Source organism: Schistocerca nitens, chromosome 5, assembly GCF_023898315.1.
Source record: "Schistocerca nitens isolate TAMUIC-IGC-003100 chromosome 5, iqSchNite1.1, whole genome shotgun sequence".
Taxonomy (NCBI): Eukaryota; Metazoa; Arthropoda; class Insecta; order Orthoptera; family Acrididae; genus Schistocerca; species Schistocerca nitens.
In genome coordinates this window covers 97,278,483-97,305,208 of record NC_064618.1, presented here as the reverse complement: position 1 = coordinate 97,305,208, position 26,726 = coordinate 97,278,483, and the positions used below count along the sequence as shown (strand labels likewise).

The window sequence follows — 26,726 nt, the reverse complement described above, 5'->3', positions numbered from 1 at the left end:
CAAACAACAGTGCTGACGATTGTATTGTAGACTATATTTTGGTGGAACTGTATGTTGCACATCTGGATGACTGTCTATTCATCATAAGTAAATTACACTTCAAACTCAGTTTGGGATGCATATTCATTAGAAGAATGTAGGAACATATGTTTGTTGATGGTGTGAGGCAGTGGACGACAGACTATTGATCCACATGGAAATCGATTCGTCAGCAATGTTACTGGGGTCAGATACTTGCCACAGAACCAAGACTGAGTAAGAGGGTAGTACTGAAAATCATATTTATTATTTGTGGTTTTGCAATTGCAGCTATGTCTGGCAAAAGCTCCATCTCCCCAAAGGTTTTGCTAGTGAGAGTCATTGTCTCCATCATGGTAAATCTGAGAATGCAAAGAACAGCTATACTCGTACATCTCCGTACCAAAGGAGAGGACCGATTGTCTTCCAGCAAAATGTACAGGGTGAATTTTTCCAACTTGTACAAACTCTACGGACTGATCGATGAGAGAATGTGGAACAAAAAAGGTGTAATGAACTTATGAGCGGAAATGCATGGTTTCCATGCTAGAGACCATTTATTCAGTCATACTTTCCTAAAGAGACTGCGGTCTTATGCGCGGTGTACAACGCTGCCATAGTTAGAGAACGCACGATTTCCTTTTACAGGGTGGAACTGTCCCTCACACATCATGCCATAGTGCCTTCTCCTGCAATAGTAGTTGCTAATGCAGTGTCTCATTCACTTTTCCAGCTGACTCACCTTGTAGTGGATGTGATACAGCGTTGTACACTATGGTTCCGAATCGAGAGCTTGCTGACATGGTGTTCACATACGGAATAGCGAATGGCGACGGTCAGTGTGCAGCAAGGTTGTATCAGGAGAGCTATCCCCGCTGAGAACAACTGCAGCATTCAACGTTTGCAACACTTGGTCGGTCGATTTGGGGGAGGGGACCAAACAGCGAGGTCATCGATCCCATCGTATTAGGGAGGGATGGGAAAGGAAGTCGGCCTTGGTCTCTGAAAGGAACCAACCCGGCATTTGCCTGAAGCGATATAGGGAAATCACGGAAAACCTAAACCAGGACGGCCGGATGCGGGTTTCAACTGTCGTCGTCCCGAATGCAAGTCCAGTGTGCTAACCACTGAGCTACCTGGCTCAGTGTTTGCAACAGTGTTTCGCCGTTTGTCTAGGACAACGTCGCTTCAGGAAGCAGGAAATTATGAAGGAAATACCCGAAATGTTTGGACACCATACTTGGAGGAAAATGTGATTAACACTGTGCAAGGCGACCGCTGTCTCATTTCCAGGCAGTTGACCCGCCAGTATAGCGCGAGCCAGACGACTGTGTGGAACATCCTCCATGACAAATTGTTACTATCCTTATCACTTACAGCGTGTGCTGGGCGTATTAGCCACAAGCTTCCCACTCCAGGAGCAGTTTTGTCTTGGTTTCTTCATCAGGAAACCACGATTCCGGGATTTGTGTCGTCCACCCTATTCACAGATGAAGCGACCTGTACAAGGAGTGATATCTTCAACTTTCATAACAGTCATCTGTGGGATCGTGTGCAGAACACAGCGAATCATCAGCATCCGTGCAGCCAGAATGTTTCGGCCGGGATAATGGGCGACCATACTTTGGGACCAGTCTTCCCTCCACATCGCCTAACAGGCCGAAACTATTGGCGTTTCTTGTGGGTGACTTTGCCTCAGCTGCTGGAAGAAGTGCCATTGATGATTCCATGGGTTACGTGGCTGTTACTTGATGATCCTCCAGCCCACTTCACCATTAATGTCTGGGTGCATCTAAATCCTGTCTTCCCTGGTCGATGGATCGGACAAGGGAGTCCAGTTTCATGGCTTGCTCCATCTCAGAAGTATCGTGTATGCAGAGCCTAATCCAGATGTAAACACTGGAGCAGCATATTCATGCTGTCTTTGACATTGTTTGGATGCAGCCTGGCCAATGTGAATGTGTGGTGCAGAACATGCTACAGATTGTATGCGGATGCATTGAGGCCAATGGAAACCTTTTTAATACATACTGTAACTGTGGTTGCATGATACAGCGCTCGTTAGACCTCCGTAACAAAGTATGAAGAATAAATGGTCTCTAGCAGGGAAACCATGCTTTCCTGGACATAATTTCATTATACCTTTTTTTGTTCCGTATCCTCTCATCGAGAACTCCTTTAGATTTCACATACTGGGGCAAAAATCACCCTGCAGAACAAATTTAGCCGTCGCCAGATTGTGGGGTAGCAGCGCAACAGCCCAGAGAAGAGCTCCGCGTTGGGCAGCTGCCGCAGTACTGGTTCAAATGGCTCTGAGCACTTGGCGACTTAACTTCTGAGGTCATCACTCGCCTAGAACTTAGAACTAATTACACCTAACTAACCTAAGGACATCACACACATCGATGCCCTGCCGCAGTACTGGTTCGCGCCCAGGTATTTTGGGGCATGGGCTTGCGCAGCTGCCGCAGGCTCGCTTTGCTTCGTGGAAGGCAAAAGCGGCAGTCGTTCTCGAACGATTTTAAAGAAACCACTCAGTGAAAAAATTTGATTCTCATGCAACTCATAGCTTTACTCGTCAGCTTCATGATGATCAGCCAGTAATTTTGCTAATGGTCATAGTTATTGCAATATATCAAAATTAAGTAACCAAGAATTTCGAAAAGTTTTCGTTGACGAATAGGGTACCCTATGAATCTGCGTTTGGTACATATGTCATGTGTGCGTATTAAATGAACCTAAAAAACTAAAAACTTAGCTCCTCCCGAACAGGCTATGAAGGCCCAACGGAACCGACCGGCCGCCGTCTCATCCTCAGCTCACAGGCGTCACTGGATGCGGATATGGGAGGGACATGCGGTCAGCACACCGCTCTCCCGGCCATATGTCAGTTTCCGAGCCCGGAGCCGCTACTTTTCAACCAAGTAGCTCCTCAGTTGGCCTCACAAGGGCTGAGTGCACCCGGCTTGCCAACAGCGCTCGACAGAGCGGATGATGACCCATCCATGTGCTAGCCCAGCGCGACAGCGCTTAACTTCGGTGATCTGACGGGAAGCGGTGTTACCAGTGCGGCAAGGCCGTTGGCATTAAATGTACCTAATATGCTAAATTATTATTCAAACTCAGAAATATATCGATATCTGGGAAGTAAAGATGAATTTGAATTTTGCGCCATTTTGTCTTATGATGGTTGGCAGCCGTGGCTCTTTCATGTTTGCTATCTGCGATCCTTCCCATTAGTAGCCCGATACCTTCTGTGTGGTGAGCATTGTGGTTTATCTTCGTCATGCAGTAGATAACAACTAAGCAATGTATCCAAGTGATAAAAAGTTGTTACAAAAGCAGTGAAAGTCCCAAAGAGCAACCGCTCGTGATTCGCGTGTGACGCTCGGACGTAATGCTGCTCCAAGCGAATCATCAGTTCGGAAGTTGATCCGAAGGTTGGAGACCACGGGTTGTGTTTCAAACTTTAAGTAAACAATATGACCTCGTTCTGTTCGAGCACAAGAAAACATTGCTGTCGTGCATGACAATGTTACCGCAAGCCCCAGAAAATCGGTTCGCCGGTGAGTTCAACGCTTGAATTTATCACAAATTTCACTGCATGAAATCCTTTCACAAGATCTGAAAATGCATGCGTAGAAGATTCAACTTACACTAGAGTTGAAGCCCGCAGATCATGGAAAGAGACATCGATTTAATAAAATTATAAACAGCCAACCAGCAAAAAACTTTCTCGTCAACATCGTTTGGTTGCAGATGACAAGCTACCTGTAGTAATCAACACAAAAGTGATCCAGAAAATTCATGCACACCAAATGTAAAGGTATTTACAAAAAGAAGCGATCTGTTGTTTGAACTAAAAATGCGCATAATTTTACAATCATTTAACAAAAATGTTCACATTGCAGAATAAATAAAAACGAAAACCCACTGATGATGGCACTGTGGTGCCGAAACATGTTTGAGAAGTGAGAAAAACGGTGTTTTGCATAACTGGCGGACCTCACATCCAAAAATTTGTCACAATAATGTTGTCCAGTGTACCATGCCTTCCGCTCAGTGGACCAGATTAACGCCAGGGAAAAGTCGTATTCCACAACCATTTCGTGAAATAGATAACAAAATATCTTGATTGAGATTACTGCAAAGTCCACGTAACGCCCAGCAACCAGTAAGTTTTCTCATTCATTTAATTTGTTTTGGTTCAAATGGCTCTGAGCACTTTGCGACTTAACTTCTGAGGTCATCAGTCGCCGAGAACGTAGAACTAATTAAACCTAACTACCCTAAGGACATCACACACATCCATGCCCGAGCAGGATTCGGACCTGTGACCGTAGCGGTCACTCGGCTCCAGACTGTAGCGCCTAGAACCGCACGGACTCTCCGGTTGGCTAATTTGTTTTGCCTTGAAGTGCTTTGATTCATGCAGTGAATAGCCAAAGAAACTTGTGGACCTGTTTAATATTGTGTAGGGCCCCAGCGAGTACGCAGAACTGCCGCAACACAACGTGGCATGGACTCGACTAATGTCTGTAGTAGTGCTGGAGGGAATTGACACAATGAATCCTGCAGGGCTGTCCGTAAATCCGTAAGAGTACGACGGGGTGCAAATCTCTTCTGAACCGCGCCTTACGAAAATGTTTCAAATGGCTCTGAGCACTATGGGACTTAACATCTATGGTCATCAGTCCCCTAGAACTTAGAACTACTTAAACCTAACTAACCTAAGGACATCACACACATCCATGGCCGAGGCAGGATTCGAACCTGCGACCGTAATGATCACGCGGTTCCAGACTGAAGCGCTTAGAACCCCACGGCCACACCGGCCGGCAGCACGTTACAAGGCATCCCAGATATGCTCAATGTTCATGCGTTGGTAGTTTGGTGTCAATCGGTAGTGTTTAAACTCATTAAGGTGTTCCTGGAGCGACTCTGTAGTAATTCACAACGTGTGGGGTGTCGCGTTATCCTGCTGGAATTGCCCAAGCCCGTCGGAATGTACAATGGACGTGAATGGATGCAGGTGATCGTGCATGATGCTTACAAACGTGTTACCTGTCAGAGTCGTATCTAGACGTATCACGAGTCCCGTATAGCTCTAACTGTACACTCCCCACACCATTACAGGACCTGGACAGCTTGAACAGTCCCCTGTTGACATGCAGGTTCCATGGATCCATGATGTTGTCTTCATACCCGTACACGTCTATCCGCTCGATACAATTTGAAACGAGACTCGTCCGACGAGACAACATGTTTTCAGTCATCAACAGTGCGATTTCGGTGTTGGCAGGCCCAGGCGAGGCGTAAAGTTTTGTGTCGTGCAGTCATCAAGGCTCCGGAAGCCCATATCGACGATGTTTCGTTGAATGTTTCGCATGCTGACACTTCTGGATGGTCCAGCGTTTAAACCTGCAGCAATTTGCGGAAGAGTTGCACGTCTCTCATGTTGAGCGATTCTCTACAGTCGTCGTTGGTCCCGTTCTTGCAGGATCTTTTTCCGGCAGCAGGTATGACGGAGATTTGATGTTTTGCCAGATTCCAGACACGGCATACTCGTGAAATGGTCGTACGGGAAAATCCCACTTTATCGCTACTTCGGAGATGCTGTCTCCCATCGCTCGTGCGCCGACTATGCCACCACGTTCAAATTCACTTAAATCTTGATAACCTGCCATTGTAGCAGAAGTAACCGATCGAACAACTGCGCCAGGCACTTGTTATCTTATGTAGGCGTTGTCGACCGCAGCGTCGTATTCTGCCTGTTTACATATCACTGGTATTTGAATACGCATGCCTATACCAGTTTCTTTGGCGCTTCACTGTAAATTAAGATGTCAAGACGTAGGTTGGAGGTTTTCTTTTTTACCATGTTCCTTTATGTGAGTTCACATGCTGTTACCGTGGTCGCTTCTCGGCAGCGTATCTTCGCAATTATTCCGGAATTTGTTTTGTTAAAATGTGTAATATTTCCTGGAGACGAAGTTCTTCGTAAATTCTAGATTTATGCAAACGATGCGCCGTCCGAAGTGGCCGTGCGGTTAAAGGCGCTGCAGTCTGGAACCGCAAGACCGCTACGGTCGCAGGTTCGAATCCTGCCTCGGGCATGGGTGTTTGTGATGTCCTTAGGTTAGTTAGGTTTAACTAGTTCTAAGTTCTAGGGGACTAATGACCTCAGCAGTTGAGTCCCATAGTGCTCAGAGCCATTTGAACCATTTTTTTTTTGCAAACGATGCGATGGCTAGTGGGTCCCAAGTCCTCTTGTGTTATCAAACAGCTACTGACGAGGCCAGAACCGTGCGGCTCTTGCGAGATAAGAATGCGCTCTCATATGATGTCGGAATTTATGGTTATTTGAGTCAGCTTGAGCTGCTGTTATTCATTATCTGTTGGAATTCGCGACTTTTGTATCGAGCATAGGCAGAGTGTGAGAGTCTTACTGGTCGCCCTGCAATATTATGTGTCGAGCAGTTTCTGGTGTTACTTCGACTTCTTTGAATACATAATGTAATGACAGCTAGTCTTTGTATTGATTACATATTTCCATTGTTCCTCAGTGATACGCCTGAGTAAAAACAACGCAAGCCTTGCAATGAACAGGATGGACAACATGACAGCTTCAGTTGTCGACAGCTGGAACATAAAAATTCCCTTGAAAGTCGTTACATTCCCGACATTCAGTAAATTACGGGAGGAATAGTCACGAATAGGAGCCACTCGTCGCCTCTTGCCAGTGATGTCACATCTAAACCAAAGATAATACAGAGCGAACTTATCATGTATTCACAAATAAAGAACTGTATTACAGCGAACGTGCCTTGCAGTTACATCATTTAAACGGAATGCATGATCCAGTAGTGGCAATGCGTCTTGTATGAGAAACTAAAGAAACAAAGAAATGTAACACAGTAAAGAGACGAAACAGAGGTACATAACGTTAATCTATACGTGTGATACAATCTTATATAACAAAAAACTTTAGGAAACGAGAATTACTTAAGTCGATAAACGAAATTGAATTAACGGAACAGACGTGCGAAGTAGAGGGTTTCGGGTAGAGACGAACTAAAAACACGCAACTGAAAACAAGACGATAAAAAAGTAAGAGAACAAACCTACGTAAAATATGATATGACTATTACGAATAAGTTGGTAATCACAATATCTTTTCTCCACTAATTGCAATACTGGTGTCATGCTTTACATAAGATACCAGTATTACCAAAAACGTAAAAAAGAACTGACCTACGTAAAAAAAGACACCAGTATTCTAATAGTGGGAAAAAAGACAGCTGTACCATGCATATAATTAAAAATTATGACTGAAATATGTTACAAAACACGTAAAATCTGTAATACACCAATATTTAATTCTAATATTCAGGTAGTTGAATGGCTACTAAAAACTACTTATGCTTCCCTAACTTAAAATTAAACATAGGTACCTCGATTAAATATATTTTTATATTCGCCATCAACACCTTGTGCTCAATTATATTTTCTCGTCGTCATTGTCTGCCTCCTCTTCAAAGAAGGAAGCTAAAGTTGATGTTAAAGCTGAAATTGATGACTGAGAGTAGCAGTGCATAGTCCCTATCTTTTGCAACAACTCTTCCGGCAGTTCATATGAATGGCAACATTTGCCTTCCCTTCTTAGTCATATTTGACACAAAATAGGTAGTGTAATGTCCTAACTTTCATTCTGTTCTTTTCTTTTGATTGTGTATTATTTACAAAACTGAAAACACGCTCGAAATCTGCATTAGAATGTGGGAGTGACAGCACATTTACGGCGATAACTGCCAGTTCATGGAAAGGATTTTCTCCTTCGGGGTCGCTTGCACCCAAAATTTTAACACATTCACTTCGTACCACTTTTCATTACTTAAAATATTCCACTGTGGGCCATCAGCTATTAATAGTGTTTATCGTCTGTAAACAATTTTGCTATTTCAATTAGACTTTTTTACAGGTCTGATACATTCGTGAAGCGAAAATAGGGCCATTTCCTGCAAAACAGCAATGTTCCCGGGAAAACATTGCCATAGTTGATTTACTAGTCCAACAATGAATTAAAGACACCTTTTATGAATATCCTTCTCAACTTCCTTGGGGAATTTTTCACTAGACATTTCCGTTCCAAATTCATAACCAAGCTACGGTTTTTGATCTAAATGATTCTCCAGTTTGTCCTGTTTAAAATCCAGTCTTTTGTCTGGAAGCACAAACCTCGTACACAGAGACATAAAAAGCAGCAATAAATCACCCAGAAGTTTTGTGGGTCTTGATTTTAACCTTCGAAGTGTTTGTTTACCGGCTGAACTTGCTTTAGTATCGGCATGAGAAAAACAATAAATGTCTAATTATTACGGTCTGCATACATCTCTACATCTACATCTAAATCTACATGGATACCCTGAAAATCACATTTAAGTGCCTGGCAGAGGGTTCATCGAACCACCTTCACAATTCTCTATTTTTCCAATCTTGTATAGCGTGCAAGAAGAACGAACACCTATACCTTTCCGTACGAACTCTGATTTGCCTTATTTTATCATAGTGATCGTTTTTCCCTATGTAGGTCGGTGTCAACAAAATATTTTCACATTCGGAGGAGAAAGTTGGTGATCGGACTTTAGTGAGAAGATTCTGCGGTAGCGAAAAATGCCTTTTTTTTAATGATTTCTGGGGCATTACAACGCTCATTGATTGTAGCTATACTAAAATGAGTTTTCAGTTCAAGCCGCTGTTGAAGTATTCTGTTTACTGCCACAGAAATGGACAGCCAGCGAGCAACACTTACATTCACATGTTTCGAAGGCAGTTTTCCTTCATTAATTGCTTCATACAGCTTTTTGCACGTGACTTGCCTGACCGACGTATGGGAGAAAAAGTTGTAGGTTTCTATGATTAGAAAATCTAAGTTTCTAGGGAGGAATTATGCGGTAGCGTAGAAAATTAATAGCTGCAGGGAACCTAATTAGCTGCAGGTGAGGCAAATCAGTTTTCAGTTTGTCGTACGCGCAATTGTTGATACCAATCATCACCGTGCACTATCGGTCCCAATTGCTATTAATTTCGCAAAATTTAACCATCCATTCTCTGTACAAGTATTTAAGGCTGAGGTAAGAGCATCAGGGTTGCATTCATTTAATTGTATTACCTGCAAGTAGATTGAAAACAACGTATTTCTTTGCTTCTGAATATCTGATGGATTTTCCGAAAAATTTTGTAACTGAACAGACATTACTTTCATCAATCAGTGAGGTGTATCTCCTATCACCTAATATCTTTTAACAAGTGTTTCTCAGAATATGGTCGTATGAGATTGCAAATGATAGCAGCACATTTTGTTCTGTGTATCCTTAGTTCACTGGCACCCTTCCTATCCGAAAAACGCGACTTACGGAGTTGGCACATGTGGTCAGTTACTCTGAGAGAACAGTGTTTTGCATTGAGTAATGAAGTTAGTGCTTTCACTTGTTTTGTTTCAATATTCACTGATTTGAATGATGACACATGTTGATATTAGTTACGAAAAGGTGCTTCCGCCTTTTTACACTTGTTAATGTTCATATGTTTCGTTAAATCACTTACTTCAACTGATAACTGCAATTCACAATACTTACAATAACAATTTGTGTCGTCTTCCTGCACTCTACACAACCATTTTTTAAAGTGTTCATTTTTTTTAGGTACTGTGGTGTCACCGACAGACACCACACTTGCTAGGTGGTCGCTTTTAAATCGGCCGCGGTCCATTAGTATACGTCGTCGGACCCGCGTGTCGCCACTGTCAGTAATTGCAGACCGAGCGCCGCCACACGGCAGGTCTAGAGAGACTTACTAGCACTCGCCCCAGTTGTACAGCCGACGTTGCTAGGAAAGGTTCACTGAGAATTACGCTCTCATTTGCCGAGACGATAGTTAGCATAGCCTTCAGCTAAGTCAATTGCTACGACCTAGCAAGGCGCCATTTCTCCTTTGCTATGTATCTAATGAAGCATGTACAGTAACAAGACCAATGTTCACCAATTATGGATTAAAGTTAAGTATTCCAGCAGCTACGTACTTTTCTTTATAGCATTCATTAAGTATCCTGTTTCAGACCTCACGCCATCCTGCGTGAGCTTATAGCGTGCATTTCGGCTTCCTCAAACAACACGGTGTTGGCACTTCTGCCGACACATCAGGTACTCTGCTCGAAATCTTTACGGGTACTGCATCTTATTCATTTCAGTGAATTTATTGAATAAATGAGTATCATTAACCAGCTTCTTAAAAAAATGGTTCAAATGGCTCTAAGCACTATGGGACTTAACATCTGAGGTCATCAGTCCCCTAAACTTAGAACTACTTAAACCTAACTAACCGAAGGACATCACACACATCCATGCCCGAGGCAGGATTCGAACCTGCGACCGTAGCAGCAGCGCGGTTCCGGACTGAAGCGCCTAGAACCGCTCGGCCACTGCGGCCGGCAGCTTCTTAAAAGCGTGGACGAGAACTAATTTTATTTTGTTATTGTCACTTAGAAGCGATGATCAGCACGAGGGTGGTGAATCCTAGGGAAAATTAGGGATATCGGACAGCGATATATCAGAAACACTTACGCAATACTTGCAGCCGATATTTTGTGGATGCTAACGATAAATGAAAAAAGTCGTATCTAATCATTGCGAGAATTGTCACATTTCATGACAAATTGAAACTTACAAGTTTTAAAATCTCCAGAAATGAGACATGTTGCAAAGCTAACAATATCGTCGCCAAATTGAATTAAAAAACGCTAACCTAGCAACAACATTGCAGAGCTGGTCAGCCTGGTCACAAATACGTGCTCATTTAGTTTAAAGTATTTGATGGACAAATTTAGATGCGAACGGGTAATGCACTCGTATTTTCCACACCTTGCGTTTTATCAATCTGTGTAGTGCATCTGCTTAGCACTTGTTTATCACGTGCCGCTCGGTCAGCAGAATATTTTCCTCTTTATTGAAACTTACCTTCTGTTTGAGCATTAAGCTGCTGTGTCCAGTGCGTTAGTAAGAATGATTTGTACTATAAGATGCGAAAATTTTTGTAACTACTTGGTTAGGACCAGATCAGATCAGTTGTACGATTACTCGTTACAGGGCATGGTACAGCAACGTCTTCTTTCAGCTTCCTCTTCCAATACGAAGAGCTCTACATGCAGGACTTCGGGCGCAGGACTGGTAGAACGTTTAAAGCTTCGTTAGACGCAGAGCAGTAGAGCAGATAGTATGGCAGTCTCATTAAGTCAGAGACGTCTTACATTTGTTCAGTTTTGTTTAAATAAAAGTAAATGAGTTCCGCTGCTTTTAAGTATTCATTATGTTGTGGTTGGCAGGAGAGCCAACACCGTGTTACTAGAGGAGGCCGAAATGCACGTGTTTTAGCTCACGCAGGCTGGCGTGAGGTCTGGAACAGGACAAGGAAATTAGAATTTAGAAAAACGGACGTAGCTGGTGGAATACTTAACTTTAATCCATTAATGATGAACGTCGGTCTTGACGGTACATGATTCACAATATCAATAGTAACTGATAATGGCGCCTTGCTAGCTCGAGCAAATGTCGTAGCTGAAGGCTATGCTAAACTATCGTCTCGGCAAATGAGAACGTAAGTAGGCAGTGAACCATCGCTAGCAAAGTCGGCTGTATAACTGGGGCGTTAGGAAGTCTCTCTAGACCTGCCGTGTGGCGGCGCTCGGTCTGCAATCAGTGATAGTGGCGACACGCGGGTCCGACGTATACTAACGGACCGCGGCCGATTTAAAGGCTACCACCTAGCAAGTGTGGTGTCTGGCGGTGACACCACACATTATACTCTGATGAATATTCATTTCTATGTAAACAAGCTTAGTGAGAGGTGCTTTTGCATTCAGTATCAGTCAAATGCACCAGGAAATAATCAATCATTTGTCAGAAGTATGTAAACATCCATCTTGAGCAGTTAGTACTCACTTCAGTCTCATATACTTTGAAAATTTCAACGTTATTTTTCAATTTTGCAAACAAAAAGTAACTCGGTGGCGTGATGCGCTTTTAAACGCATTTCATGCCATTCTCCGGCAGAATGATATGGCTGATTGTGTACCACTGAAAACTAAGTCAGTGAGAAACTAGTCTTTGCCATGGAGTGAACGGTAAATGATAGACGCGGATACTTGGATTAAAGAACATTTTTACAGAAACAGATAACTGACGTTTCAGCTCCTTGGAAACGTTACGTAACGTATATTTATATCAAGTCCAAGACGTATTTCTCATATTTCAAGGCTATCAAGTATGAATTTTTCTGCTGCTGAAATTGTCAACATCATAAACATAGCTCACAAAAGTTACGCAAGAGTTAGGGAAAGAGACTCAAGCAGACATAAAAACGACGCGACGCAGACATAAAAACGACGCGATCTGGCAAGAGAAGCACACACTCGAAGAGTTCACTATAAGATAATGCTTGCGATTTTTCAAGTAAAAAAAAAAATCCTTTATCTACGGCGCAGGAACGTTCACGCACTGAAAATAAACGCTCAGTTACTCTGGACGACAAAAGTATTTGTAATCTAACACCAAGTTTATAATAGGTCGTGTGACCAGGGCCCCCCGTCGGGCAGACCGTTCGCCGGGTGCAAGTCTTTCGATTTGACGCCACTTCGGCGACTTGCGCGTCGATAGGGATGAAATGATGATGATTAGGATAGCACAACACCCAGTCCCTGAGCGGTGAAAACGTCCCAGCCGGGAATCGAACCCGGGCCCTTAGGATTGACATCCTGTTGCGCTGATCACATTTTCTTTTTTTTCCATTTTTGTTCGTTGTTGATCGTTGCGTCTGGTCGTTGCGGACGTCACATGACATCCGTTAAAGTTCATTTGTTGGTCCTTCCTCTCAGTTTTTTATTACAGAGGCCAACCAGCTCTCTGACCGAACACGCTGAGCTACCGTGCCGGCGTTGAGACAATAATTGAGGAAATGGAAGCACTGAAGATGGATATCTTGGTAGTGACAGGGACGAAAAGAATGGATCTGGACAAGAAGTAATTGGAGAGTATATTTTCGTTTGGACTGGAGTGAAAAAAAACCGAAAGAGAAAAAAATAAGGATTAGCAGTTATTACATAAAAAATAGGAACAAGGAATAATTGACTGGAAAGAAGAGAATGAAAAAATAATCACTGTAACAATAAAAATTCGTGGAATAAAACTGGAATTAATTGAGGTGTATGACCCTAACGAAGACGCTCCTGAAGGGAAGATGACTTACAAGAAGTGGTTGACTAATGTCCAGATGAACGTGACTTCTTAATAAAGCAGGATTTAAATGGACGAATTGGAAATGATTAAACGATGACATTGTAGGACTGCGGGGAGAGGATGTAGAAAACGATAGAGGATGAGGTTGATTAACTTCTGTAAATTCTAGCATAAAGATATACATAAGTATGTCTGGGCCAGTCCGTCAAGGAACCTAAAATCAATTACAGACTGTGCAACAGAGTGGAGGCAGTGGACAATTAAGGGTACAAACAAGAGTAAAGGGTGGATCCGATTATTTTATAGCTACTTCAAAAATTACGTTTCCCATTAAGACCAACAGGGGGAGAAAGAGGAGGATGCTGGTAGTAGAACTATAGAGGATACGAAATATAGCGTACATCTGCTACAAGAAGAAAGTGTGAACAGTTTGTATCAGCAGAGATTAAATCTAAGGTTAGATGCAGTGGAGGAGCACTGGCGTGCTTATGAGCTGTACAATTTCCTGAGACCGTCAATTAAGGAAGCGGCGAAGGAGGCTTTAGGGAGGGTAAGGGAGAGAAGAGTAAGAACTGAATGGATGACCACGGAGTTCTTGGAGGTGGCTAAGGAAAAGAAGAAACTATATAATTTATGGTTAAGCTCTGGGAGTGACGATGACTGAAGTAGGAACAAGTTACATAAAAACAAGGCTAAGAAATTAATAATAAAGTATAATGAAGAGGAATGGGAAAGAGTGTGTGGGGAAATCTCTTGGACTGGGCAAATACCCAGAGGCATGGAGGATGATAAGGAAGATGAAAATGGCTAGCAATCCTGCACCCACAACACAGCCGATACGTAGTGGACAGTGGAGAAAGAACTTTGAAGAACTTCTAGTAGAGAAAAGAAGAGACCACGTGATAGAAGTACATTAGGTAACGCAGAAACCATACTAGAGGAAGAAGTAAAAGAGATACTGAATAAGGCAAGAAATGAAAAGGCAAGTAGGCTGGGACGAGTTGTGATGGAATTGTGGAAATATAGGCCCTTCAAATGGTGGGGCTTATACGTAAATTTCTCAGTCGTATTGTGGAGGGAGAGGAAATACTAAGGAAGTCGTGTGTATCAAACATATCTGCTATCTACAAAAAAGAAAATAAGCAGCATCCACATATTTATAGGGGAATTAATATTAAGGCTTCTATCAGCGCTGCACTGAAAAACTGGTTGAAGAATGAGATTAAGGGAAAGACGAGAGAGGAACAGGCAGCTTTTACAATTGAACGATCTTGCATGGCCGGCCGAGGTGGCCGAGCGGTTCTAGGTCTGAAACTGCGTGACTTTTACGGTCGCAGGTTCGAATCCTGCCTCGGGCATGGATGTGTGTGATGTCCTTAGGTTAGTTAGGTTTAAGTAGTTCTAAGTTCTAGGGGACTGATGACCTCAGATGTTAAGTCACGTAGTGCTCAGAGCCATTTGAACCACTTGATCTTGCATGGATCATATTTTTATTCTTAGACAAATAAGTGAGAAGATGTATTCTAAGGATCAGGAAGTACACCTATTATTTATGGATTCAGAAAAAGCGTATGATCCTTTACCCATCAACGGACTATGGGAAGCAGTGGAGTATATAGGTGCAGAAGCGCAACAGATATCCCTAATCCAGAGGATATAACACCAAGTGTACGCAGCAGCTGAAGTAGGGAGAAAGTCGAGTGATACATTCCAAACATCAAAAGGACTTAGACAGGGCTGCAGTACGTCGCTGACCCTGTTTAAAATACATACGCAGTACATATTGGAATACCGAGGTATGGGATTTCCTATCCAGCATGGCACTCTTTACACATTATTGTTTCTGATGATCTGGTACTGACAGCACAAAGTAGAGAGGATGTCAAATTTATGGCAAGGAAGTTAGTGGAAGCATTTGAAAGAGGCGGGAACGGAGTAAATGTGAGCAAAAGATAATATCTAGTAGTGGGAGGGGATGGAAGGGCTATAGTACTGCCGCAAGGAACTATTAAAGCCGTAATGCAGTTTAAATACTTAGGATCGATTATCCATCCGTCGGAAAGCTCTGAAGGAGATATGGAACGCAAGATATAGCAGGCAAGAGCAGCAGGAACAAAAAAGAGGATTTTGCAAACAGTAGTGAAAACTATAAAAACATATGGTGTGGACGGTTGGACCATGGGGGAGCGACAGAGGACAGAGAAGCAGAGTACAGCAGTAGAAATGGGTGAAATAAGGAGGGCAGCCAGAATGTCTACATCAGAGCGGAGAAGAAACGGGGAAATTAGGGAGATAATGGATACAAAGAATTGAGAATGGAGCTCTACAATGGAATGGCCATGTACGGTGGATGGAGAAAGGACGGTGGACGAAAACAATTCTGGAATGGTCGCCGCCAGAAAGGAGGAAGAGTGACGGCCGAGAATAACGTGGAGAATGGGAATAATTGTAACGATGAGGAAGAGAGGTCAAAAAAATGGTTCAAATGGCTCTGAGCACTATGGGACTTAACATCTATGGTCATCAGTCCCCTGGAACTTAGAACTACTTAAACCTAACTAACCTAAGGACATCACACAACGCCCAGTCATCACGAGGCAGAGAAAATCCCTGACCCCGCCGGGAATCGAACCCGGGAACCCGCGCGCGGGAAGCGAGAACGCTTCCGCACGACCACGAGCTGCGGACGAAGAAAGGTCAAAAGGAGGAAGACTGCCATGATCGTGAAAGCTGGCGAATATAAATACAGGGCAGCTACTGACGAGTGGAGAAGCCCTTAAAAGTAAAAGTAAATATTTCCTAGTCCAATTCCCTTGCCGCCGCCTGAATTAATTCCAGCCACATTCCGTCATCCTTGTTTTGGTTTTGTTGATATTCATCTTATAATCTAATTTCAAGACACTGGTAACTCGGAAAAATCTGAAACTAAAGAGACACTTGTAAAGAGAAAACAAAAATAGAGAAAAGAATCTGTTGTAATATTTCTGGTTTTGAAGCCATCGTATTCATGTGCCAGGATCTCTTATTAGAGCAATTGAGAAGGCAACAGTGGGAAGATGACGTAATTTGGTGTGAGGTACCGGTGACATATGGTTTGTTCGGTATGGGTATCGTGAGAAAGACCGCCTAAATTGTGGTTCTTCTCCGTGATTGGCTGCTGCGTTCGGAAACCGCGAGCCAGAATCATAATTTCCTGTTATTAATATTACAGAAACTACTCAGCGTATTTACTTGCATTTCATATTTCAAGTATCTCTCAATAGCTTGCTATCAATCCATTATTTCACGAGTATTAATAACCAGCATAATAATAAACAACTGCTAAACGAAAAGGCAGACGAAGCACTTCGGTGATCTTCGGATCGCGCCTAACTTAGATGGCGGGCGAAGTGGTTCTGCTGTAACATCAGAGCTGGTTCGGAGGACAGACATGTTGTCTGCCGCGATCGGTATAAGTTAAGAATTAATTTGCAATGTCTAGTTTGTAAATGTGAGAGCTGTGATTCTAAAGTTGAATGTAATTTCGCAGTTTCTCGTGTTCTACTAATAAAAAGCAAGTGGCAGTTTCTTACAGCCTCAAGATGACGGATTCACCACCTACGTACTGTTTTCTGCGCAGAATACTGCAGATTGTTGAACATTTATTAGAACTTCCGCATTCCACTCAGGGCAGTAGAAGCAAATAGGTACCTCACGTGTACTGCAATCTTAGTACATGTGAGATCAGAGACACATCATCTGTAGCAAGACGGATGAGGTATGAAGAAGAGAAATATTTTTGAGGTACGGGTTTATCATATGTACGCGTGTATGTATCACCCTGTCTCTCTTCCTCTCTCATTTTCAACTCTCCGGAAAACATGTGTTTTCGCAGTCCTCCTGGCCTAAAATCCACTAATATATTTCGCACTGCCTCGCCTTAAGTTTTTACTTTCTCCTTTCTGCTTCAACATCCAGATCGTCCACTGCCTTCTTCACCACTCTCCCCCCTCCACTCCGCCATGCACGCATTTTGTCTCCCAGCTCTCTTCCTCCCTCTCTCTATTCCACCTCTCTTTCTCACTCACTGCCTGTCCTCCTCACTCTCTCTCTCTTTCTCTCTCTCTCTCTCTCGCTTTTGCTCTCTCTTTCTGTCTGTCCCTCTTTCCTATCCCTCTTCTTACTCCCTCCCCTACCTTTCTCCTTCTTCTTCTCCACCTTCCTCTGGCTCCCTTCCCTGCCTTTCTCCCAATTCCTTCTCACTGTATCTCTTTTTTGCTGTATCCTCTGTACTGCTTTTGCCGTGTGCGGCTGTGGGGTCATCTTTCCAAAGACCTGCATTTTTCCCACTAGATCCTCTCTGCATCCGTCTCTATCCCCTCCCCAACTCCATCAGTTCAGACAACTGCTTTCAGTAATCCATTATCAATAACCGATTTCGCTGTGCCAACGGGACTCTATGTTTGTGTGATTGTGTGTGTCATTGTGTGTACTTTTGCTAGAAAAAGAGCAAGAACTAGTGTGAATGTTGTTTACTGTTATGTGTCTCCTTGCTCCACCCATCGGTGCACTGCAGCTGAGTAGCTGCGTTACCTATATTTTACTTAAAACGAGAGATTAACTCTTTCACAACAAGCAGATAGTTCATTGTGGCTGTGGGCCACGATGTGCTGTGATTGTAGATCTCTGCTTCACTGCCATAAGGACATCTGTCAGGGTCTTGATGGTGGCTGGCAGGCAATGGTTGTCAGATCTGGAGACTTTGGCAACCAGTCAGAAGCTTCAGCCCAGAAAATATCATACATTGCTGACACGAGGGTGCCTGGAATGTTTTACACGTGGCCACACCTCATCTCGATACCACTCGACGTTGATACTATTTTCTCAGTCATAATTACATACAAAACTTGATTCGCCCCACACTTATGGACCCAGCTGTCTCTTCTCTCAACCAGCTACCTCTTTGCTTGCGAAGGAGCGTGAGCAAACTGAAGCGGGAGCCGTATGCTCTGTAAAATACGACCCTCTCATTGTCTATTCGTATCCCAGTCTCTCGCTTCTGAATCCACAATAATCTTTCCGACGCTTGGGGTAGCCGTACGGTCTAAGGGGGCCTTGCCACGGTTCGCGAGGCTCTCCCCGACGGAGGTTCGAGTCCGCCCTTGTGCATGGGTGTGTGTGTTGTCCTTAGTGTAAGTTAGTTTAAGTTACATTAAGTAATGAGTAAGCTTAGGGACCAATGACCTCAGCAGTTTGGTCCCATAGAACTTACCGTAAGTAAATAATCTTTCCGCCTGTGCACTGCACTGGACACTCTGTTAGTCGCCTGGCGTACATCTCTATTGCTGTACGCCTCTGATTCACAGGTCGTCAGTTACTTGTCTGGCTACTGCAGTCGGGTTTAGTCTCGCCTCGGTGCGCGTTGTATTGGTAAATAAACTAAAACCTTGGGCACTAAGCGTAGAGTAGTTAATTGCCATCTGAGCAGCAGATTTCTTGACTCCCTCACGTAACGGTTATCCGATCACTGTATCGCAGAATTAGACGTTCCTCAGGGTTCCGCACTAGGAACATTTTTTCTTGTTGATATTAGTGAGAAGGAAAAATTACCAACTTGACCTCATATTTTAAGGAGAAAAAAGCACAGTTGCAAGATATCAGGCCCAGCAATAGATCCCGAGTGAAAATTTGGGCCATAATTTTGGTAACACGGAGTTACGACCTTAAAATTGTACAGTGTAAGACGTATGCTTGGCCGGCGATGGGCGAGGCATGACAGAATCTCTGACCAGAGAGTAGTATGTCGTTAGTTGTTGCTTGTCGCTAGTCTGCGCTTGACTGCGCGAGTCGACAGTAGTAGTCTTGAGTAGTCTGCGGGAGTCGGCATGCGTCGGCTGTGTGCTCTGCTCGCGACTCTGGTCAGGATTCTGGAGGATGAGTATTGTTGTAGAAGGTAAAGAAGCAGCCTTGCGCATATTTAATAATGTATGTTAATTGTAATCTAATTTGTTCAAAAATGCTCCAATAATAATTTTTATAATATAAAGTAACTCTTTTAAAGAAAAGCATTCATTTCAATTTCCGATGCATTATCATTGCTTCCAAGAATAAAAAAAAAAATACGCCAGCATTGCACGAAGCTGTGTCGAAAAATGACTAATTAAGAGCAGATATAATTGCAGTTTTATTGAGGTAAGAATTTTTGCTTTTTTTTAATATTCCGAATACAGAGCCGAAGGTCAGCGCCGCTGTCCTTATAAATTCATCAGGTTACAAAACTTTTTTATTATTTTGGTGTTTAGGAATTTTTTTTGTTTCGAATTTGATATTAAATGTGAAAAGAATTTTGTAGGAATATTAAGTGTGAATGCATTTCTGCGCACAGACTATAAATGGGAGCCAATTTTGTTCAGAGGTTACAATATTACAAAAATTCATTTAATTATTATTTTTTGTGGCGAGGCTACGCTTGGCATATTTTCATTATCATTTTTGTGGGAAGGTTACAACAGCTTTTAAAACTTCGGCGCGCACCTATCCTTTGTCACTTGCTCCGTCACACTGCTTCCCCAAATGCTCGATCGCGAAGTGTTGTTCAATGAAGCGAGCAAGTTTGTGGAAAATACTGTTTTGATATTAGTAGCGTAATTTGTTCATCGTGTCAACGTGCCTGTTTTCACCTTATAGCTGACGCCAGATATCTCTTTGCTTTAGACATTTTTGTGCTGGGATTCGCAAATGCAATGTAACGGGAAGCTACGAATTAGTGTGTCATTAAAGAAGCAGCACTATTCAATTATTAACGTCAGAGTTCTACTTTTATTTATTTATTTTTTATCTGGCACTGTTAAAAGTGAAGTACATTATGAGAGCGTGCGCTATTCTTCTACGTGATTGGCTTGAATAAATTGTAAATTGGAAATCATTAACTTCATATCATAATAATTCTTCCTTTTTTTATGTTTATTCATTTTGCTTTTGAGGCGTATATTCAGATACAGTCTATCAGCACGAGGATATTGTTAAAATATTATTGGAGGTATATGTCAAATGATTTTAACGTATTACGTACTCATATTTTGTTCTCGAACAAAATTGCAAAACACGTTGGGTGGATATGTCCTCCTCCCACTCTACTTCCCTCGCCGTCAACTTATCGCGAATAGAAGAACTCTGGTTGGCACTCCAGGGTACACTACTAGTGCGGTCATTAGGAGGCTGCAGAAGGGCGGACTGAGTGGGGAATACCCGGTGCTCGCGAATATTTGCGGTGTACATTTCCAAAAGAAGACGTCTGACATTTTGACTCGAAAATGATGTACGACCATTTCCTGTTTCTTTATCTTGAAATATGCCTAAAAAAACACCAGTGTACTCTCCAAAACCCTTCTTCACTTACATAAAATAAGCATTATACACTCCTGGAAATTGAAATAAGAACACCGTGAATTCATTGTCCCAGGAAGGGGAAACTTTATTGACACATTCCTGGGGTCAGATACATCACATGATCACACTGACAGAACCACAGGCACATAGACACAGGCAACAGAGCATGCACAATGTCGGCACTAGTACAGTGTATATCCACCTTTCGCAGCAATGCAGGCTGCTATTCTCCCATGGAGACGATCGTAGAGATGCTGGATGTAGTCCTGTGGAACGGCTTGCCATGCCATTTCCACCTGGCGCCTCAGTTGGACCAGCGTTCGTGCTGCACGTGCAGACCGCGTGAGACGACGCTTCATCCAGTCCCAAACATGCTCAATGGGGGACAGATCCGGAGATCTTGCTGGCCAGGGTAGTTGACTTACACCTTCTAGAGCACGTTGGGTGGCACGGGATACATGCGGACATGCATTGTCCTGTTGGAACAGCAAGTTCCCTTGCCGGTCTAGGAATGGTAGAACGATGGGTTCGATGACGGTTTGGATGTACCGTGCACTATTCAGTGTCCCCTCGACGATCACCAGTGGTGTACGGCCAGTGTAGGAGATCGCTCCCCACACCATGATGCCGGGTGTTGGCCCTGTGTGCCTCGGTCGTATGCAGTCCTGATTGTGGCGCTCACCTGCACGGCGCCAAACACGCATACGACCATCATTGGCACCAAGGCAGAAGCGACTCTCATCGCTGAAGACGACACGTCTCCATTCGTCCCTCCATTCACGCCTGTCGCGACACCACGGGAGGCGGGCTGCACGATGTTGGGGCGTGAGCGGAAGACGGCCTAACGGTGTGCGGGACCGTAGCCCAGCTTCATGGAGACGGTTGCGAATGGTCCTCGCCGATACCCCAGGAGCAACAGTGTCCCTAATTTGCTGGGAAGTGGCGGTGCGGTCCCCTACGGCACTGCGTAGGATCCTACGGTCTTGGCGTGCATCCGTGCGTCGCTGCGGTCCGGTCCCAGGTCGACGGGCACGTGCACCTTCCGCCGACCACTGGCGACAACATCGATGTACTGTGGAGACCTCACGCCCCACGTGTTGAGCAATTCGGCGGTACGTCCACCCGGCCTCCCGCATGCCCACTATACGCCCTCGTTCAAAGTCCGTCAACTGCACATACGGTTCACGTCCACGCTGTCGCGGCATGCTACCAGTGTTAAAGACTGCGATGGAGCACCGTATGCCACGGCAAACTGGCTGATACTGACGGCGGCGGTGCACATATGCTGCGCAGCTAGCACCATTCGACGGCCAACACCGCGGTTCCTGGTGTGTCCGCTGTGCCGTGCGTGTGATCATTGCTTGTACAGCCCTCTCGCAGTGTCCGGAGCAAGTATGGTGGGTCTGACACACCGGTGTCAATGTGTTCTTTTTTTCCATTTCCAGGTGGTGGTGGTGGTGGTTAGTGGTTAACGTCCCGTCGACAACGAGGTCATTAGAGACGGAGCGCAAGCTCGGGTTATGGAAGGATTGGGAAGGAAATCGGCCGTGCCCTTTCAAAGGAACCATCCCGGCATTTACCTGAAACGATTTAGGGAAATCACGGAAAACCTAAATCAGGATGGCCGGAGACGGGATTGAACCGTCGTCCTCCGGAATGCGAGTCCAGTGTGCTAACCACTGCGCCACCTCGCTCGGTCCATTTCCAGGAGTGTAAATCAGAGTTATTTCCAAAATTGGACATACGCAGTTAATCCCCTAGTCAGATGCCTGCATTTGCATTATGCACCACGACAGCATGTATTGCTCCATAACCAGATGTCTTTTCACATGACTTGTGATGTTTGAAGATACGAGATATTTATTTTACACAAGTTTGTAACACTGCATCGTTATTGCGCGCCTTTCACTGGAGGGAACGTTAACAACGCAGCATTAACTCAACGTCGTATTATTATGCCGCACTATCGTCACATCCGCACATTTCTCAAAGCTGAGCTTATAAAATGGAATCTCATGGACAAGAGGTTTCACAAGTAGAGGCAGGACGTGGAAGGAGGATAGTCTGTTACGCCACTAAATGTACGAAATACAGAAAACAAATAGTTAAGTGTCACGTATTTTGTTTTATTGCTTTTTCTCACCTGGTTACTTATGATTACTACACAGCATGTTTGCTATGTTCTAATTGTCTTTCTGTTCATTGCCGCACGCACTCAGCGGAAAGCATTCCTAGAGCTCCGATTTGTAACCACAAAACAGAAGACTCCCAATTCAGTCCCTTCTTATCCCTATGTGATGTAAAGCAATTTCATAAAACGTTTTATAGAGTTCCTAAAAAGACGGTTGAGGATGCATTCATTCTGAAATACACAGCGGCTGATCATCCGAGAAGACGGAAGAAAAACACCACAGGTAACAAAAAACAACAAAAGAAACAGTCTCCATTAAGTATTTTGTAAAAAGAGCAGGGAGACATTTCTTAGTTATCTTGCAGGTCTAATAAGATTGGATAGGACTTGTCTGCAAGTGGCATTCTACTACCAGCAGAAAAAAAGAGGTGATACGCGTAGCAAGAAATGTGAGATCAAAAAGGTGGCTATGAAAAATTTCATCGAACAGTTATGTAATGTAAGTGAACTCTATTACTGCAGACGTCAAATTAAAGGCCACCAGTTCTGGCCAAATGATCTATACAGGGTGTTACAAAAAGGTATGGCCAAACTTTCAGGAAACATTCCTCACAGACAAATAAAGAAAAGATGTTATGTGGACATGTGTCCGGAAACGCCTAATTTCCATGTTAGAGCTCATTTTAGTTTATTCTTCCACCTACGCTCAATGGAGCACGTTATCATGATTTCATACGGGATACTCTACCTGTGTACTAGAACATGTGCCTTTACAAGTACGACACAACATGTGGTTCATGCACGATGGAGCTCCTGCACATTTCAGTCCGTACGCTTCTCAACAACAGATTCGGTGACCGATGGATTGGTAGAGGCGGACCAATTCCATGGCCTCCACGCACTCCTGACCTCAACCCTCTTGACTTTTATTTATGGGGGCATTTGAAAGCTCTTGTCTACGCAACCCCGGTACCAAATGTAGAGACTCTTCGTGCTCGTATTGTGGACGGTTGTGATACAATACGCCATTCTCAAGGGCTGCATCAGCGCATCAGGGATTCCATGCGATGGAGGGTGGATGCATGTATCCTCGCTAACGGAGGACATTTTGAACATTTCCTGTAACAAAGTGTTTGAAGTCACGCTGGTACGTTCTGTTGCTGTGTGTTTCCATTCCATGATTAATGTGATTTGAAGAGAAGTAATAAAATGAGCTCTAACATGGAAAGTAAGCGTTTCCGGACACATGTTCACATAACATATTTTATTTCTTTGTGTGTGAGGAATGTTTCCTGAAAGTTTGGCCGTACCTTTTTGTAACACCCTGTACATTACCAAACTTTGGAGAATGTTCAATGAATCGGTTGCACCTGGTATTAGAATGAACAAGGCTTATTTCACGCATTATTTTTGTACGAATTACAATATAAGCTATGGAAGTCCATCAACTGATGTTTATCCCACCTCTGTCATGCTGAAAGAAAAGTAAGCCACTCTAAACCATCTCAAGACAAATTATAAGTGATGACTATTCCAAGAGTGCCAAAGTTAAGAGCCCAAGCTTTCTATGACGTTTAAACAAAGGAAGAGACAGACGAACTCAATCTTAGTTATGATTGCCAAAAAAATTGGTATTGTCCAAAATTCCTGATCAACCAGCTTATTACTCTTGGCAACTGTACTTGTACAATTTCACTATTTGTGTTGCTTCATCTCATGATCCCCAAAAAGGACAATACTTTAATGTCTGTTTCGTTAGAATCGTGCGCCAAAAGAATCAAAAGAAATCGCCCCGGCACTTTATGACATTAAACAAGCTTGATCTCTCTGTCAGAAAAAATCTAAAGCTTACGTTTGACGGCTGTGCAGGACAAAAGAAAAACAGCACAATTATTGGCATGATTTCTTACTGGATGAGAAATGACGAACCACAGTATGTCGATGAAATTCAGTTGGTCTTTCCAGTTGTGGGTCACTCTTTCAACCCATCTGACGGAGAATTCGGAATAATTAAAAAGGTGATAAACAAACTGGAGACCATTATTAAACCGGAATAATATTGCAATACATTCAACGACTATGGTTCCCAAAACAAATTAGGTCTGCAGAACAGTTTATGGTTGGAAAACAAGCATACAAAGTGTTTCCAAACCACCAAGTGCCTGGCATTTCAAAACGAAATTTTTTGCAAGAGAATTATGATAAAAAAAGGTCGAAAAATGCAGTTGTAGTTCGAGGTGAGCAGTACTACGGAAGTGATCTGAATGTGCACAGAGGAATACTAAAACGGGGAAATACACTTTCAAACATGGAAAAAACGGAATTTCCCATTGATACCTCCATCATAAAAAAAGAAAAACTGCGTGATGTTGAGCGATTACTTGGCAAACTTTCTGGAGATAGCTGCAGACAGATGCAATCCTTGGTGTATTACAGGAATGTAATAGATCGTATTTATAAGAGGGAAGAGGAGGAAAACGTGCATCCAGATCCAGACTTGTTATCTGTGAACCACAGGAAGATGAATATAATCTGAGCATTTAAATATTGTGCAACTTGTTACTAACTAATGAAGACATAAAAAGAGGCTAAATTGAGGAGACTAAAATATGTTATTAAACCTTTTTATATACAACATTTTGAATAAAATGAACATCTTAACTAAAATGGAACACATGGCTCTGTTGTAAGCTCCAAAGACGGAACATTTTCACTGTTGTTTGTTCCAAAATGACATTTCCACGTTTAAGGATCTTATAAATCATGAAATAAGTACTTTCATAAGTTCCATTTATATGAGCACTATTAACATTAAAAGTAAATGGCGTGTGACTAGGGCCTCCCGTGGGCTGGACCGTTCGCCGGGTGCAAGTCTTTCGATTTGACGCCACTTCGGGGACTTGCCCGTCGATGGGGATGAAATGATGATGATTAGGACAACACAGCGGAGAAAATCTCCTACCCAGCCGGGAATCGAACCCGGGCCCTTAGGATCGACATTCTGTCGCGCTGACCACTCAGCTACCGGGGACGGACACTATGAACATTGGAATCAGTGTTTTCCATTTTTCCAAGAATGACTTCCGAAGCAGATGTCTGCTTTTGGAATTATACACATCTTTTAAAAGCTGGTCTTTCAGAAAGTCGTAACTGTGTAGTATCAAAATTATTGCCCAGTTATGACATTATGATTGTGACGGGTGTAATGCTGTGGCATGCGATATATTTTGGGGAATGAGGTCGGGTGGCGAATGTTGTGTCCACAGGTGCGCTGACGAGGTGCCTTCAAAAAAGTAAGGGAGCTTTTGTAATTTCGTGTGTTTCACTTGTCCGATCACGTGATATTGTTTTTTGTGTTGGTAAACATTTCTGGACATTTTGTGTACTAGCATGTCTACCGTCATCTTTCAGAAAGGATTGGTAGCATCGGCAATTGTTTATTTCGTATAAAAATAGATCAAGGAATTTGTGTTAAATTTTGCTATAAGAGCGAAATGAAGCGCTGCAGAGTTTCAGAAATGTTGAATAATGCTTTCCGTGTGTCTACTAGGAAGAAAACAATGGTTTACGAGAGGTATTAGAGTTCCGAAGCACGCCGTGAACACGTTGATGATGACTAACGCCTCAGCACATCATCAATAGATGAAGTCTATGAGAAAGTGAAAGAAATAATAATTAACTATCGTACAGAGAAGTCGCAATGAACTGCCTCAAGCCACGAAATATTTTTCGGGCGATGCCGGTGAGAAACGTCTGAAAGCAAACACACAAAATTACAGGCTCATATCGTTAACGTCGATATGCAGCACGCTTTTGGAACATATATTGTGTTCAAACATTGTGAATTATCTCGAAGAAATCTATTGACACACAGCCAACATGGGTTTAGAAAACATCGTTCCTGAGAAACACAACTAGCT

At 43.2% G+C, this 26,726-nt stretch overlaps 1 protein-coding gene and 1 non-coding gene across 9 annotated transcripts in view; both read right to left on the bottom strand.

Moving 5' to 3' along the window:
- Window positions 1-26,726, bottom strand: part of LOC126259903 (adipokinetic hormone/corazonin-related peptide receptor variant I) — a 1,084,372-nt gene that overhangs the window by 243,529 nt on the left and 814,117 nt on the right. The gene's annotated exons all lie outside the window — the stretch shown is intronic.
- Window positions 22,297-22,369, bottom strand: Trnaa-cgc (transfer RNA alanine (anticodon CGC)). The gene has a single exon. It is a non-coding gene; the product is annotated as a tRNA-Ala (tRNA).